The sequence below is a fragment of the Gouania willdenowi genome, chromosome 6, assembly GCF_900634775.1.
Source record: "Gouania willdenowi chromosome 6, fGouWil2.1, whole genome shotgun sequence".
In the NCBI taxonomy this organism is placed as follows: domain Eukaryota; kingdom Metazoa; phylum Chordata; class Actinopteri; order Blenniiformes; family Gobiesocidae; genus Gouania; species Gouania willdenowi.
The window spans coordinates 8,931,837-8,950,150 of NC_041049.1; the positions used below are offsets into that span (position 1 = coordinate 8,931,837).

An 18,314-nucleotide genomic window follows, 5' to 3' on the forward strand; every position below is an offset into this window, starting at 1 on the left:
TACACTTGGAACCAATTTTAAAGGGGAGAACAATAGCATTTAGAAAGCATGTAAATGATTTTCAATGGGAGACCTTGCCAGCAACGTTGACCACAATCACACAGGCATTCTCATTAACCCAGATGAGCTACAGCAATATGAAGCCAGACAAAAGCCACAACAGTGTGTTATCAGACTAATGTAAGGGGGTGTGCTGCATGCAGCCAAGCTTTCATCCCACAGTCGACACCGGTTTACATAACCAGCTAAAAGGGTGATAAATGAAGAGCAGGTAAGGGAGAGTGTCCTCGTAGGCTATGACACAAATATCAAAGTTTGTTTCTTCAACACTGTCACGCTTCAGGACACGACGATGAAAGATGAAAGATGAGAGCTTATTGACTCAAGAATTAACAAACATAACATCCTGCAGAAGCTGTCTTAGAGCTGGTGCTGTGGGGATGGGAGTGACGTGTGACTGAAAGTGTAGCTCTGCAAAAATAGGAAATGAAACAGAGAAATAAAATAGAATGGAAAGGCGATTGAGGTAGACTAAACAAAAATGGTGATGAACTAGCTTTGTTTTCTGAATTACAGAAAGGTGGAAAAAAAGAATAACTACTCTGCATGACAGATTGTTTGCATCTACATTTTCCTTTATACCTCACTGTCAAAAGGTCCCTCCTTTAATCTAAGACAACATGACTTTGTATTCCTTTCCGGCTGTTGACATACAATTTTTCTGATGTTGTAGCTTTGCCGTCACATAATGGTTTCCCCTGTTGTCTGTAATGTGACACGAAAGAAGACTGATCAAACAAGTGCGAACAAATGAGTGTCTATGTGTTGTTTTGAAATGCTGAGTGTCATGAGACTAGATCAAATGTGGTCATGAACAGATGTGAGAACGCTATGAAGCATTAGCAGGTGTGTAGTTCTACACTGCACTTTATCTGTTTCTAACAGGTACAGCAGCATGGCCCTCATGCAGCGTTAGACTTCTTGTTCAATGATGGTATGCAACCTTGGGTCCATATTGAGCTGCTCTGGGCTATAAAAGGCTCTATCGTGTTTACCTGTCAAAATGGCAACTGGTGTATCAATCGTCCAATCAGCAATACAGCTGGGGAAAGGGGTTTGTCTCTATGGGAAATAATTATTATTCATTATGTCTTTATTCTTCTTTTTAGTGAGCTGGTGAGAGATTATAGTGTGAAAACAAAGTCATTTAAAATGTGAGAAGTAGGAATTGATCAAGAATGGAAATGTCTTAATTTGTAGTTATTAATAGGAAAGCCAAATTGAAAATAGATAAACTATAGAAAAAATGGCCAGGTTGACTGCGGTAGAAGGAGACTGCTGTGTGAGGAAATATGTACCATATATAATTAAGGAATAATTCAATTATAGGTATACTAAATCAGAAGCAAAAGTGGGAAAAATGATTAAAGAAGAATAGAATAGGGGAATGTGCCACCAATGGAAGAATCACAAAGAAGAGAGAAAAGAAGCGTTAGCAAAAGGCACTTAGGAGAAAAGTAAGCAGAGCAAATGTGATGCAAGAGTGCCAGCTACAGATGGAAGCCGGGATATATGGCTTGGCAGTCATGGCTCATATGCATGATTGGTGAATGGCATGGACTGCACCACAAGGAGTGTGGGCTGGGCTGGGCTGGGTTGGGCTGGGGGGGATGGGGACAAGGACGTGTTGGTTGGTTTGTACAGCAGATAGTGCAGCTGACAAGAAGTGCTGACACAAAAAATGGACTGGACCACTGGAGGTACTTAGTTAGGGGTGAATAGTGGACATGAACGAGAGAGAGCACGGGAGCTTAGAGCAAATAGAATGGCATGGACGATGAGTGCAATAATGTGAATGCTAACACTCCTAGTAAAGGAAGCGTTTAATGCAGAAGCTAAAGGCCACACCTCATGTGTCCACTCTTTTATAGGGAAAGTAATTACACCAACAGGTTGTACAGTATATTTTGATGTCACTTTAAGTTTTCCCCCCACTTAACGCTCACACAACATGGAGGATGTGTGTACTGAAAAGGGAGATGCTTTATTCTAATGAATGTAGTTTTTTTTACTCTAAACATTTTTTTTTTGTGTTAAACTGATTGCCAGTTCTTTAATTCTACATCAGTAAATTTCAAAATACTGCATCCTCAAAGTAAAGGAAAAATGTGAGAATGCAACATATCAGACTTACTTTAAAACACCTACAAGTATTCCAAAGTTCTTTTGCTGGTAAAACTTATGTAAGGGCTGCTACTCTGTGCACCGGGCTATGATGTTTTCTGTTAGCACTATCCACTGCGCTAGTGAAGCTGAGGAGCTATTCTGAGCAGGCCTGTGAGCACATTGCTTTGTGACTCAACATGAGTCAGTAAGAAGAGCTGCTTGGTCCTAATGTCATACACAAAGACTGTACATGGGGAGCAGATGAAAGCGGAAGCAATAGGGGCAAAAATAAGGCCATGCTGACTGTTGTTTTAACAAGAGTCAAGGTAGTCTTTCTCGGATGTTGGGTTTCATGTAATAAATGAAGGATAAATGATGCATTTCATACAGTGAGCAGTAAGATACGTGTTTGGAATTAAGCTTTAGTTTGATAGAGGCTCTGGTGCGTGTTGTTGGCAATGAGACTCTTAGGCTAAAAAAGCAACAAACAAAACATATTTTAGTTAAAATTCAAACTCAAAGATAGCAGGCACATTGTTTGAGCTATTTATTCCATGCATAGAAGCTCTAGAAGTGTGTCTACCAGTGAGAGTTTATTGCATTTTAGATGTAGCCTCACTTTTATGATCCCATCTGACAATTGCGACCAGGGCGTGTGCCTGTAGTAAATCATGCTTACCGAGAGCTTACCCAACATAGCCCTGTGACATACATGATGATGTTGAGCACACAGCACCACGAATGAACACGTACACAGCTAAACACACAAACCCAATCCCACACATACACACTCGCTGGGAAAAAGAAATTGACCATCAATTTCACTGCTTCCGTTGAGATTTATGTTGAGAAAAAACATGATCACAGGCGCAGTATCACCAAGGATACTGTGCACAGGATCAGCTCTCACTCACCCACTCACAAGTAGAGACCAAAACAATGACATGACAAAGCATCTAAAGCTTGAGTAATTTTTGAGACTTTTATTAATTAAACTCTAACCTTTTCACTGTTATGGAATTTTCTCAAGACCAAAAACAGCAAGAAACTAAAAAGAACTCAAAGCAAAAACCTCTGCCAAGCGTCAAATATCCTCTTTGGCAGATATTTGCAGTTATCTGGTTCAGTGATTCTGGTCATGGTACCAAGATTAGTCACACTTTAAATGATTAGAAAACATTTCTATCCCCCATTAATAACTATACAGTATGAGCATCCAAATCTTTTAAAAAAAATTGCAATTATCTGATTTGAATGAAATTTGAGAAACCAGCCCGACATATATGGGTCAAATTTTATAAAGTTCACTCAATTCAGAATCGAGATATGAAGTTTTGAAATGAAGCCAATGATGAGAGAAAGGGATTTTTTTAAATGATCCTGAATCAGGATAATGATCTGGATCCCCTCCAATATTTAATGGCCTCTTCCATGACGTAAAGTCTATCGTTGGTACTTTTGATGTAATCCTGCGAACAAAAGCAAATAAATAAATGCCGGTGAAAAGATACCCCCTTGAAGTCATAACGAGTCCTCAGCGACTATAGTTGCTAAAATCGCCAATGGTGAGTCGCTTGAACATAGTCGCACTTTTTGCTCGCTTCATCAGTGACATGTGACCTTTTGACCTGGGAAGGGACGTATTGCCGATTTGATGTTGCAACACGGCGTCACTCAAAGTTGCTGAAAAGTTGTGTGATTCGCATCGCTTGACGTCACATCATTTACATTGATTTTGAATGTAATCTAGTTGCCAGAGTCCCTCAAGTTGCGTTCGGCGTGAACGTACCTTTAGTGGAGGTAATAAAGCACACACTTTCTAGTTCTTTAAATACTACGACTCATGACATCGTCAGAAGATGCTTAGAATTAGACTTAAAATTAAAATAAGAACACCTGATCTGCACAAATCCACACAAACCATCCATCTCATCACTTCTTTAAACAGTTTTAGAGTATCACCTTTGTTGTTTGTAATACCACTACTTTAAAATAAATTGTTTCATTACAGTCCTGAGAGGATTGAATTTTAGGTCCACATAAACATGTTGTCCCCTTTGTAACAGAACCACTGGCTAAAACTAAAAAACACAGCTCTCCCTTATGTTTCACCTGCATCCAATAAAAAAATATAAAACTATTCAAATGTATCCCCTCATGAACTAACAGCTGTTTTGATGGTTCACTGATGTAACGTTCTGGGTCATTTCTTCTTGTTTCCATGACACTACCACACAACTCGGAATAAATGCAGGTTACACAATAAAAAACAAAAAAAGCCTGAGAACATGTGGGCTGATATACAACGAGGGTAGAAAAGCTGTTTTTATGCTGCATCTCTAAATGAAGGAAGAAATGACGGCAGAGAAGATGGATGTTGTATTCAACAAACCGGCTCAAGTTTTTTGGGGGGTTTCATATTTTGTGAGAATAGCAATGATCGTATGTGGGTGTAGACATTTCAGTGATTAAAGACAGGTGGAAAAAGGAGGCTATAAAATGGCTTCCTCCACTGTTTGAGACATGAGAATAGAAATCATGAGGAAAACAGGAATTTGTTGTTTGTACAAAAGAATGAGGAAAAATAAGTTTCTGTCTAGGTGTGGGAACAGAGGGGAATCAAATGGCAAGGATAAGTAACAAGATTATTAAGGATATGAAAAAAAGACAACCACAAAAACATAATTCCAAGAGATATAAAACCAGATATCAATGTGACACTATAGATCAGCTCAGAGTTCATTCAGTAGTAACTGTAGGGTGATGAATTTACACCCATGTGAACCTCACGATGATGAGTGGTGTGCTTATGTCAAGGGCTTGCAGAAAAATGCTCATAGCAAAGGCTCGGAATGGTTTAAATGAAGCCAGAGCTAAGATGAAAGCCCCGATAGGCCGTGCTAGAGTGTCTGCGGGTTGAGGCACGGCTTTCATGCAGTGGAAAGATTACGGAGAGAATGGAGTAAACTGCTGTGAGCGTGTTTGGATGCGTGCGTTTGTGTGCAGCAAGGCCTGGTGGGACCTTCAAAGACCAAACTAATTAACATCCAACCTCTGCAGTGGGTAACTCCAGCATCACTGCACTTAAAACAGTCAGACACTTTGTACCTGCCTTGAGTTTGCACAATGAACTGATTATGTTAGTTGCATTTATAAAAGATTCATTTGCCATTTATATAACGAAGACAACTCTTGTTGGCACAGTTACACCAATGGCAGCTTATAAAAGTCCCTTTGAACCTTGTGAATGCTTTTTCTATTTAGTGATACTCCTCCAGCCGGTGGTGAATGGTTTCAAAACAGATATAGGGCTGCAGGATAGGTGCAATTGTTTGTGGTCAAAAGATAATTTAAAATCACGTATTCAGCCAATAATTTACTATTATCTAATATTGTTGCTCTGAAAATTCTTGATACTGTTTTCACCCTTGTTTGAAATATTCACCTTCTTTTGCACCAATGCCAACAAAGCAGCTACACAGAATGACTGAACCTCCACCATGCTTCACATTAGGTTTTACAATCTTTAACTGTTAATATTTACATTGAACTTATTTATTTAATTAATACTCACATTAATAAACAACAATACTAAATAATATAACTTTATTTATGTAACATGTTACAAAGTGCTTTCCAAAGGCAGCTATACATAGAAAATACAGGATATTAAGTCTTAGTCAGAGATCAAAACAGTTTAAAAAAACAGAAACATAAAAACAAGTTAGAACTTACTTAAAATCAGGGAAGGCTCTCAGATAAAAGTTTGTTTTAGGAAGTGAAACATACATTGAACGTATAGTGTGGAAGTGTGAATATAAAAAACTTTTATTTTACAGATTTATTAGCGTCATCAGTAAAAGCATTTTTTGGGTGTAGTATAATTCAATTCAGGTGAAGAAAAAATGAATAGATGCAAGTCATTTGTATCCCCAACAGATGTAATATTCAATGAAAAATAAAAGACATGTAGCCTCTCTAATATAAATAACATCTTTAAATGCCTTTTATATTACTTTTACTATGGAATGACTGAGCCTTTTGTAAAGGTTGGTTGTTCACAAATGTGTGACTGCAGGTCGTTTTCGTGACAGTGTTTGTTAAAGCAGTCCAGGGGCATTGCATTGACACTGTGTGTAAAATGAAAAACTGTGTATACTGTCAGCACTGCAGATATCCTCGCTCATTATTGTTAAAATATTCCAAGGAGGCACTGCCGAGCCACAAACTTTAGCAACAGGTGAAATCAGAAGCACCATGCGGCCCCAAACTGAGTGCGACCTTGCTTTTGTCACCCCAACAGTTTTGAGAGCATTTGCCTGACGGGGGGAGCTGATAATTAGACAGCCAGTTGTATTGCTCTTCTACCCTCGGTGCTTTCTTGTCCCACACTTAAGCTAATTAAAAACAAGCAGACAAATCAAGGATGTAAATGTAAATGTGGGTCTGTATATCCAATCTTAATTCTGTTGTGAATTTGCATAAATAACCTAAGAGAAGGTTTGAAATAACAGCTAAAAGGTGCACTGTAAGGGTGTGAAAATCTTGTGCAAAATGCCTCAAGACTGAGAACATTTTTGAAATTAATGTAATCCAATGGGATTGAGGGAATATATAGTTCATCATGTATGAAGGTTAGAGACTATATCTTTACTAATAAAGGTAATGGTTGATGACTCGGGGAAAGACAAAGAGAGCAGAAAGGCAGGAAGCTTGGGGTGGAAAAAACTTGGCAAGCGTTCACCCTCCCACTCTTTTGGCAGCAAAGGTACAAACTGTTTGCTCACAGCAGTACATGCATCTATTAGTATTGTTCCAGGAGATAATAACTCTGTGTGTAAATGCGTGTGCCTGGGTTGCAGTGTTTTTTCGCCAAAAGTGGCAGACGAGTTACGACGAGGTAGCAGACAAACAATATGAGTCGGTTTAGGAGTAAATGTAAGAGGTTGTGCATCAAACTGCTAAATAGGGGGTAATGGGAACAGAAATTGTGTCAACTTGTACTCTAGCACAGAAAATCTAACTAATCAGTCTTGGTCCCACACCAGGTGGGAGATGATGTAAAATGATAAAAACTACAGAAAAAAATCTATTCAGGAGACACTAAATACAATTTTATTCTACTTATTTACAAACTGGGATTCTTTAAAATGTGTATTAATACTCATTCAGCTATCATAATGCTCTACAATTGTTTTTTTCATAGTATTCTGAGCAAAATGTATTTGAACAATGGAGGTACTTGGTTTCAGAAATAAGAGAAAAGGGGTACTTGAGCCAAAAAAAGTTTGAGAATTACTGCTCTACTGGGTGGAATGCTGATTATCAAAATGGCAATGACATTGTGTATTTTAAGTCTAAATAGGATATAGGTAACAAAGGTATAATAAAAGCTACATAACCACGTGTAATTAATCACCACAATAACTGTTATTTTAGTCTGTCAACTACAATGATAATCTAAATACAAACCTTCCTAAAGGTGCCGTTAACACTTAATGTAGCCTTGGCTCAATATCATCAGTTTATGAAGAGGTGGTCAAACTGAAAAGTGCTACACAAATCAAATTTGAACCAGCAGGCCAAGGAAACCAGGAAATCATGATCACTTTTTTTTTTTAGAAAAGTTAACCTGAGCAGACACTCTCACTTGCCAAATTCAGTTGGCAAGGAAAGCCTTTGAGGGAACTGCGGTACTTGGTCGGCCCGTCTTGGAACTCTCCTTGCATACATCACTGCACACTGGCAGAGCCATTCAGTCTGCAAAGAAACTGGATTTCTATAGATGGCCTCAATTGAAGCCATGTTCACGTACTCGTACACGTAGCTTTCTGGCTGTTGCCCACTTCTGCCATTAGCTTCATCTGTCTGAATTCAATGCTCGGTGCCCATTGCTGGTTCATGGTTTTGAATAGATTTTGCAAAGCTTGTTCTTCCCTTTATGCCAGCGACTGTCCTCTGGGAAAGATAGAAAGGGGGGAGGGAGGTTGCTGATCGCTGACACAGCCATTGAGATAGCCTCTATCTTTTTGGTGAAAGATATAAAGTAAATGAAAGGAAGAGAAAGTGGACAGCAGCATGTGCTGAAATGGGGATAAGGATGCAGGTGTGCAGACGTGCTGAAGTAAGCTGGTTGAGGATTGCCACTTTAAATCACTTCTTTCGGCATTCATTTGGCTGGTTTTTGAAGTTATATTCTCTTTGAAATTGGCTGCATACACATTTGGGATGAAGTTGAGTTTTGTGAATACGGAAGTGTACGCTAAAGGGTAAAGAAAAGGGCTTGAGAAGAGGAGATGAGAGGTTTAAGTAGGCGTGCCCTTTATGCAGCAACCGAGCGTTGACGACTCAATCAGGCCGTTAGCAGTCTGACATGAAATCGGGGAGCAAGTGAGCGTGAGTTTTGTGTGTGCACTACTTTGTGCGTCGGGCTGCTTTTCAACCATATGTTAATCTTGCGGGAAAAATCAAAGAGAGGGAGTGTGGGAGAAAAAGGCGCAGAGCCCGACTGACTCGATGACAGCTGACTTCAGTGGTGGGTGTGCATACACGTCTCCTTGCGGTACGTTTTAACCCTACAGCCAAGACATCAATGTTCAGCAACTGCAGTGTTGTCAAGGGAACCATTAGTGCTGAGAGGCTGGTATCTGCTTTGCACTCACCAATACACACACACGCACACGCACGCACGCACGCACGCACACACACACACACACACACACGCACACGCACACGCACACGCACACGCACACGCACGCACACGCACACGCACACGCACACGCACACGCACACGCACACGCACACACACACGTTAGTGATCACTAGGAAAATGTTTTCTCTTCACAACTTATACACATAGATTTCCGGTTGTAAGATGCTGTTAGCACAGCAGCCGAGAGTGGTTTGTGTAAAGCAATGAAAACTATCTACAAGCCAAGGGATTGTCTCTAATCTATGGTTTTGTTCTTTTCCGGGAAGGAATACAAGAGAAGGCGAATGCTAAATTGGTCTGTCTAAAACTGTCAATGAGTTGCACCGTAGTGTCATAGTCACTAGAAAAAGGAAAAAAAAAAAAAAAAAGCAGGATCAATCCAAGCATCAATAAAACATAGAAGCCTCAAGCCATTTCCTCAGGCTGGCTCATCACAGATTCAACTGACATATGGTGAAGGACATGGAGTGGAGATCACAGAACAATTACAGAGCAGCGAGAATATAGTGAGGACATGTCTAGCACTACTGTGGAACTAAAGTCATTTGTTGTTGTAAAGTTTCTACAGAAAAACAGCAATAGCTTCTTACCACTAGGGATGCATTGAAATAAAAATTCTTGTCCGAAACCGAAAACCGAAAATGAGAAAACCAAGGCCGAAAACCGAATAAAATGTATTATTGTGGCTATAAATGTGTACTAACGACACTAAAAATGTAAACATTACCGTTGTATAAATTAATATTAATGCTTCAAATATTAAATCAAATAAAAATATGAAAATATTTTTTTAGCACCAACATTCCAGCAATGCACAATAAAAATACAATAAATATTATGTTTAACTTGACCCCATTCATACAATAAATAATATTGTACAGACTTATAACTGAATGGGCTGCAGGAAGAGAGTTAATTCATTGACTGCCATTGAAGTCTAAAGACTTCATTTGGTTTAGTAACGTTGACTGCCAATGGCGTCTAAGTATGTCAATTGTGTTTTTCGGCTGGGGTTGCTAGGAGACAGTGTGACGAAGCTCTCCCGTGATTATTGAGCTTGTACTATGATGTAGTACCAACTGGTGACGTGTAGGTGGCAGCAGCGCACCTTTGGATGAGAGATCACCCGTGATGGGCGGAGCTCAGAGGGAGAGGAAAAGAGTTTACAAAACAGAAAATAGCGCTACGAGAATTGATGCTGAAGTTTCCACCAACTCACACTTGACCAGAGCATGTATAGAACTAAAAGGACTACTGAGTGTTGCGATGGTGAGAGAAAATCAAAAAACAGGGCAAGTGGTGACACTCGGCATGTCTGGGAGAAGGAGGAAGTTGCGTGTGGGGAGAATGACGGGGGTTGAGACTTGGAGGAAGACCAAAATACAGTAAGCAAACCATTCAACTCTGACCTAGATAGCAAAATAACAATTTTGCCCTCAAAAGCCCGGTCTCAGTGTTGTTTTTGTAGTTTTATAGAAGAAAACCAATGTTGAGATGTCCCTAAAAAGCAAAAAAAATTGCTTCAAAGTCACAACAGGTTTTTTCAGAAAAAGGCTTTTTTTTCTCAGCTTTTGTGACAAACTGGGGATTTGTGTAAAACTTATCTCTATTCAACTGAACGAAACAAGCTAGAAACAAAATTGTTTTGTGATGAAAGTAGAGTCTCTAATCTTTCAGAATCTGGTTCCTGGCAATATGAGGTTTGCTGCTCTAAAAATGGCTGGCAGTGAATGAATTAAATGTAATATGGTGTCTCATTAAAACACAAAGTGCATTGAAGTTCTTGATAAAGATGAGGTTCTCTGCTTTATTTATTATCTAAGCATGTTCTTGGAGAAGCACACGGTGAGAGAAGCATTTCGGCTGAAAACTGAAAATGCCCTTTTGGGCCATTTTCGGCCGAAAATTTTTGGAGGCCGGATTTCGGTGCATCACTATTTGCCACAAATGCAAACTGATTTTTTTGCAACTTTCGTGACTCAAAAAAGCATCTAGAAGCCAGCAATTGTGGCGGACTGAATCCGAGACATTTTCTCTGCGTGTACAAAACCTAGTACTTACAAATTATCTGCTTGTGTTTGAACAAAGTAGGGACAGCGACTACCAAGAGTACCAAGTACATGAGACGGAATAGTCGGACGGCGTGATTGGGAACAGAGGCATGACAAGGGAAGAAGAATGGCAGAGCAGCTGCCAAGAAAAACAGTGATTCAGTAAGGGACATAAAATACCAATGAAGTGAAAAACAATAACAGCAAATTAGGAAATGAGCGATCAAAGTGAGGCGGTTTGATGGGGCAGAACAGGAGACGAGGGAGAATGAGCAGACCTGAGGAAGGATTACCAGAGGCACTTGAGGAAAACTTAAAGCCACCTCACACTCCACTTTAGGACTTCACATCAACTACACATCGCTGCAAAACTAACAAATTATGTTTAAATATAAATTCCTTCCTCATTTCAAACATACTTAAGTAGCATCTTGAAAATTTGGAAAGCTATCCATATAATCACTGTAAAAAACAAGAGCAGGACAGTATTTGTTTTAACACAATGAAAAAATCATTATATTCTCACCTTCTCCACAATTCTTTTAACAGGGATTGAGTTTTTTTTTTGTTAAAAAAAATAAAGTGAGGTAGACTCAATTGAACTGCAGACAAATCTCTTCACACTACACTAGAAGTGGGTCCATTGACAACAAAAGCCAGCACTTTTATGCAGAGCTTTCACTATTCAAACAAAAACTCAATATGTTGTCGTTTTTTTTCTCTCTTTGAAATTCAATCAAACCCAACTGGGGGAGGAAAACTGGCAAACCAAAACAACAAAGACAAGTTTTCTTTTTTACCTGGAATCTATTCAGTCCCATGGATTTATGTTTAGAAATAATTCACGAAACTGTATGTACATGCCAGTCCTTGCAACTGTTATTTTGCCTGCTTTAAAAGCTCGAGGCACTGTGGTTTTATTTGGAGAATTTACGTTGGGGAAAAAAGAATTGAAGGTGAACCGTGAAAAAAAAATACAGATACAGTTTTGTCCAAAGTTAAGTGAAATAATCTTGTAGTGTTGTTACTGGACAAAAGCTAAGGTTTATCTGCATTGCACTCCAATGCAACGCAGATACAGCTTTTTCTAGTTATACTTACTATTGAAATGCAAGGTCGCCCCTCCAACAACTTGTGGTGATAAAGTGGTGAGTAGGTTTCTACCTTCCCCTCATCTCTCCATCTCCACTTAGAACCATCCATCTCTTCATCACTGCCCTGGACAGAATGTCTTTATGTGGGCCCGTCTATTCACCTTCAGGTCATAATTCACAACTTCCCAGAAACGAAGCTTATCAGCACAATCAGGCCAAGGAGGGCGTGCCGCTGCAGTCAATGTAAGCGCAAAAAAAAAAAAAAAAAACCTGCACTAAGCCACAAAATCAATGTCCCTTTAACTATAAAAATGAACTTTTAACAATCACTTAAGTTTTACAACATGCACATTATAATTTAGGGTTTTCCAATAACATTTTTACTTTCAAAAAATACTATTACTGGAGCCTTGACTATTGGCCTATATTGATTTTGATCAGATACATTATTAATATTTTATAGTGTGGAATGTGAAAAAAGGCTCAATCAAGTGACTTCACTCAAACAGAGAACAAAAGCCAGCAACATCAGGTATGAGAAAAAACCCACCCATTTATTAATATCAGAAATCAGAATCAGAAAGGTTTTTATTCGCCAAGTACAGTTTAAAAACAGTACAAGGAATTTGACTTGGTGATTGATACAGAAAAAGCACGAAAACCAAACAAAAAACTAAAAATAATAATAATGATAAATATTGAGGCTGGTGGCAGAAGGAAAGATTAACTAACGGGTTACAAACAAACATTTTAACATTAAACAAACATATTCTACAACTGAATAGAATAAATAGTTTAAAAAAAATAGAAGACCATGAAAAACAACCTCAATAAATCCAATAAAAAACAATGCATATTATATACTGTAGCTGCAGGTTCAAAATAATTATAATTGTTATACTTTTCTTTTCCATTTATCGCACCAATATCAAGTCTTTTTGTCTTATTTCCAGCTACACACTATGGAACTACAGCTCCCATCATGACTAACACAATATAATGCTTAACATTTGACTTTGGGACAATCAAACCTTAAAGTATAAGTACACCGCCAGGTTTTTGCTGACCTGTCATTAGGACGAAATTCCAAAAAATGCCTTGATTATTTAGGGGTGTTGCTCTGTTGCTCATAGAGTAGTTAGGACACGCCCAGTCAGAGCAGCCCCGCCCCCACAGCTCTGCACAGTTCCATATGGAGCTGTCAATCAATGCTCACTGAGGGCTGTAAGAGAAGGAAACTAGTCCCTCCTCCCATCTTTTATAGGAGGGGCAGGGCCAACAGCGATGGATAGTGATGTCACTGATCCAAAAAGACATCACTGATCTAATCCCAGCCAAAAGCAAAATTACAATAGCCCGCATCCAATCCATAGAGGGCAGTCTATCTGATAGAAACGCCGAATTTCAATACTTAGACTAAAATGTGATGAGTGAGACTACATTAGTTCACACCTTATCATATATGTATTCAGTAAAAACATGCTTGTGCTTTCCCCATGATAGCAACGCGAAGCATAAAATATAATGTGTGGATAAAATCCAAGGCTAGCCTTCCCTGTGGCTATAAAGCAGCAGTAACAGGAAAATGGAGCAGTCGTCTGCATTTGCAGTTTGTTTAACTACAGTACCTGATGAAAAAAAAAAAAAAGACCTGAGGGGCAGATCACTGGCCAGGAAACCACAGCCTGCATTATTCATGATAGACAGTCATCCTCTTTATTTCCTTTGCACACAGTGGGCAAGTGGATGCCCCAGTATGAGAAAAACAAAACAAGTCAAAATTAGATACCAAAGAGACTGATACTGAAGGGGGGAAACTGTGGTGAAAGACTGAAATTCAGTAGTTGCATAATCGAACTCATGCCAAAATAATTCAAGGCTTGATCGGAAATCTATAGTAGAGCATGAAAGATGTGACAAAGTCCGATGCTGTCCTGAGGCCATGAATGGCAAAATAAGATGTCGAAAAACAGGATGAAAGAGGCGTTCTGCATTGGGGAGTGTGTGCGTTTTGTAAAATTGTCCGAACTGCTTTTAGCAATGACGTGCACAGGGTGATTAAAGAAGGCATCTCTACTGAAGGGTATCTTTAAGGGGGGAACATAACTGATACTGAGCGCAGTGACAGAGGTAAGTTCCTCTTTGTGAGCAAATGTATGCTTTGTTTTCAGTAAAGCCTTAAAATGACCAAACTGAAGCCTTACTGCGTGGTACTCCGCTACCTACCAAAATGTTTAAATCACCTGTGTGTGAATTCAACACCACGACATGGTAACTACAGCAAAAACATAGAAGATTATATTATCTAAATGATTATTCATGGCTGTGGTTAAAAAGTATGACAACTAAATGGATACAATGACAAGATTCTTGTTTAACTCTATAGGTTGCTATTATAATTGACTTTAGCTACATCTTTTTTTAAATTTCCAGCTTTGATGCCAATCAGCCAAACCCTCAGGGTTTAGTTACACTTTAATATAGTTCATGGGAAATGTGGGCAACTGACGGCTTGGGAGCATCATGCGGCCCTTGGACAAATTTTTGTGTGGTCCCCAAAGTAAACGCACAGAATGACTTAAAAACACACAAAACAGCAAAAATACACAAAAAAAAATAACATAAAATTACAAAAAAATATACAAAATAACGCCAAAAACATGCACACAACTACTACAAATAATTACTAATAAAAAATTACTCTAAAACACAAAATGACAACAAAATTACACAGAATGACTCATAACACGCACAACAAAAATACACATGACAAATAATATACATAGCGATAACAAAAATACACATAATGACTCTAAAAACACAAATTAAGAGAAAAATATACAAAATAACAAAAACATAAAAAAACAAAAACAGATTGAACTCTTTATTGTTCCCTGTATCAATCTTCAGATTAGTAATTCTAAAATTAGATCATATTTTGATAACATGGCCCTTGAATCAGACAACCACCTTATTTGTTGCCTCCGCTGTGATCAAAGTTTCCCACCCATGGTTTATGGGGTCGCACACTTCTTCTATTTCAACTTAATTGATTGATTTGTTTGGATTCATCTTTAAATACAGTAAAAAAAATAAACTAAACTGGGCGACCGTGGCTCGGGTGGTAGTGGGTCGTCTTCTGATCGAGAGGTTGGGGGTTCGATCCCAGTACCTGACTATGTGTCGAAGTGTCCTTGGGCAAGACACTGAACCCTAAGTTGCTCCCAGTGGTCGACTAGCGCCTTGCATGGCAGTCCTGTCCCACTGGTGTGTGAATGTGAGAGTGATTGGGTGAATGAGCTGATATGTAAAGTGCTTTGAGACTGCTTCAGTGTGGTGATAAAGCGCTATATAAATCAAGTCCATTTACCATTTAAACTCTTAATTTAAAAGACAAATATAAAAAAAATGAATCCTATCAACACCAGTTTTGTCCTAACTGATGATTGTTCCATTGGTTGAGGTCAGTATGGGCCATACAGTAAATGACAGACCACCCAGAATGAGTGGGGTCACTGTCAACTTAGCCAGTTCTCATCTCAGCCACTCACATCGCTCCTCCTCCCCCTTCTCGTCTTACCTCCCCTCCCACCTGGTAAGCAGTTATACAACTAGAAATACAGATGTAAAACTTTGACTCAATTTTGTGTTTGAGCTGATTAGATAACTCCAATCTCTTGTACACAAAAGCCAGAAATAGAAGCAAGGGGGAATCTGTGAAATGGACGGCTAATGCACACGGAATGATGCTCATTAGGCGAGTAGAATTTACAAAGCCTTGCTAACAATTTAAATATTGTTTTACTGATTTCTACCATTTATTACTATTGCACTGAAAAACATATCCTTATATAAACCCCTTGACGTAAAAGACTTGTCTTCTGTGTTTTCCCTTATGGTTAGGCAGAGCTTTTCAAAGCTGCGTTTCCAAAAGCATCTTTTTTTTTTTAAATCAACATTGAGCCTGAGCAACTCAGTCAGTGAATGGAGGCTTTTGTCAATTGTAGGTGGGAGGTAAGAGAAATTAAAGAAAAACATTTAAAAAAAAAAAAAGTAGAAATGTCTGGGGAGTGGTGTTTACCAGTGTGTTGTCGCTTTCTTCCCCTCGGAATTCTGTGCTGCTGTTTTGGTTCCATGCTGGGAATGTGAGCAGTGTCTGTCAGAGATTAACACTACACAGAGGGAGCGCACGGATAGAGGGAGAGAGGGAGAGGAACCCGAGTGAAAGAAGGAAAGCAGGGAGAGCTGATAAACACAAAAGTCATTTTATATTTAAAAAAAAAAAAAAATTAAAGAGCGCAAGAGTGAAGGAAGTCTTTAAAAAGCATCAGCGAATCACCCGAGAGACGTTGAGGGAAATCAGGAACGGTGGAGCGGGGGGTGGGTGAGGGGGTTTATAAATAGAGTAGACAGAAACCACGGTCTCTCTTCACTGGATGCCGCATTAATTATGCATGTGTACATCAGGAGAAATTAAAACATAACTGGGTGGCAGTTTTCGACGAAAACAGAAAAGAGGGTGGGGAGAAAAATGGTGGATATAGCCAAGGAGAAACTGTGAGGAAGAGATTGGAAGATGGATGACAAAGATGATGAAAAGGGGGAAGGATCAATGAAAGATTGAGTGGACGAAGGTGGGGCGAGGACACAGCGTGCCAGCACCAAAAAGAGGGAAAGCGGCTAATGACGGAGTAGCAATATATAGAGAAGAGACGCACCAAGGCCACGGAAACATGTCGTAAGTGAGATGGAAAAAAAAATACACTCAACAACATGGATGACACGTTGGAATATGCTGGAAAAATATTAGAAGAATGAACATCAAACCCAAATCAGACGTTATTCACCTGAGGGACGTCTTTAAAGCTCCGGCAATCAGATGATATTCAGAGTCAATGTCAGAGCGTCTTTCTAATTAAACTATTCATATCCATGTTAGCGTGAGACACACCTACTCGCCGTGTTATCGTTATACTTTAAAGGGGCAAAAATCCCAATCAAGCATGCAAAAATATTTCTCCTTTAGCCTAAACATTTATTTTTGCTCCATTTTTATCGACTAAAATTTATTTTACAGTTTTATGAGCATTAGCTCATTTTTGGTGACGTGTGAAATTTAAATTAAAAATACGATAAGATGACAACCGTTAATGATTGTGGATTACAGATACAACAGTCCCTCAAATTCACATGCTCAAAACTTAAGATTTCCATCTGCGAGTCGTGGAGGTAAGACCAAGTCTACATCAAAAACCTGTCACGATTGTGATCAGCAAAATTACCTGGTGATTTCAAAGATAAAAAGGCTTTGATAAGAAGCTTGATTGGGGCTAACAATGACATTTTTAGCACGTCTTCAGGTGTTCAACCTTGGTTCGCAGCATGGCAGGTGGTGGGATGTACTTGAGCGTCATGGTAAGAAGGTTCAATTCAATAAGGTTCTTCCTCTACTTGCAAGGATTTTCTTTGGTTTCCCCAGCCATTGATCAACTGACCAAACATTTACCACAGAATAACAGTAACATGGGATCAACTTTGGACTCCACCCATTACATTTATTGGGCTTTATTCAACTACACACTATACAACTAAAATCAACTAAATTAAGGATTGCAGTGGTACATTTTAACTAGGGATGTTGCAATACAACTTTTTCACTTCCGATATGATACCGATATTGCAGCCTTGCGTATCGGCCGATAGCGATATTGATCCAATATCAGCACAAATCCTGCATATTTTTATTACTTATTTTGTTGTGTGGAATGTTAGATCAAGTGATGTTACTCAAATGGAGAACAATAGTCAGTAACAGTAGGTTACTTTGTGTGAACCACAGTCACCTATGGATAGAAGTGCTGGAGCGGAAATTTTGATCAGAGAACATATATTGGTGATTTTAAATGCAGTTTGATAAAATTGATATCCAATATCAATATCGGATCGGGACACCTCTAATTTTATCTTGCCAGAGTAGGATAGTCTGTTGCTTTAACTATTCATATTCATATCTGCACTCTCACTGTAAATATTGTAAATACTTGTTGTTGTTGTTGTCCTCTCTTTATATTTATATATTCTACATCGTCATGTTTTTTGTGTTTGTAAATGATTGGGGCGGAGAAAACAGTCATTTTGATTCTCTACATGTCTTGTACATGTAGTGGATTCGACAATAAAGCTAACTTTGACTAAAACCTAGGGATGTAACGATTAATTCAACACCCGATACCATTCAATTCACGATACTGGATTCTCTCACAATTTATTTTACAAAATGGGACTGTAGAC

General features: G+C 38.9%; 1 protein-coding gene across 1 annotated transcript in view; it reads right to left on the bottom strand.

Moving 5' to 3' along the window:
• snd1 (staphylococcal nuclease and tudor domain containing 1) overlaps nt 1-18,314 on the bottom strand; it is a 242,094-nt gene that overhangs the window by 119,992 nt on the left and 103,788 nt on the right. The window lies entirely within an intron of this gene.